General features: G+C 28.1%; 1 protein-coding gene and 1 long non-coding RNA gene across 3 annotated transcripts in view; one reads left to right on the top strand and one right to left on the bottom strand.

Moving 5' to 3' along the window:
- Positions 1 to 235, top strand: part of LOC108559391 — a 50,889-nt gene that overhangs the window by 541 nt on the left and 50,113 nt on the right. The window lies entirely within an intron of this gene.
- Positions 1 to 235, bottom strand: part of LOC108559390 (polycomb group protein Psc-like) — a 17,388-nt gene that overhangs the window by 8,964 nt on the left and 8,189 nt on the right. The gene's annotated exons all lie outside the window — the stretch shown is intronic.

Here is a 235-nt window from a genome sequence, read left to right as displayed (position 1 = left end):
TTATAATTGAAGGTACTGTAGGGTCTGAATTCGTTGAAATATTTGTAAGACTTGTAGGTAAATATTGAAGGGCAGATTGTTGAATGCAAACATTGCTTTTGGGTTAAAAAAAGGGATCGTTGGATATTTAGATAAGAGCGAGATTTTTTCCATAATTATTGAATGTTCTTAAAAACATTGAAAATCCTGAAATAGTTGTATGAAATATTTGTTATAAGTATGCAATTCTTAAATA

The sequence above is a fragment of the Nicrophorus vespilloides genome, unplaced genomic scaffold (genome assembly GCF_001412225.1).
Source record: "Nicrophorus vespilloides isolate i.1.1-1 unplaced genomic scaffold, Nicve_v1.0, whole genome shotgun sequence".
NCBI lineage: Eukaryota > Metazoa > Arthropoda > Insecta > Coleoptera > Silphidae > Nicrophorus > Nicrophorus vespilloides.
This window is presented reverse-complemented; position numbering and strand designations above follow the sequence as displayed.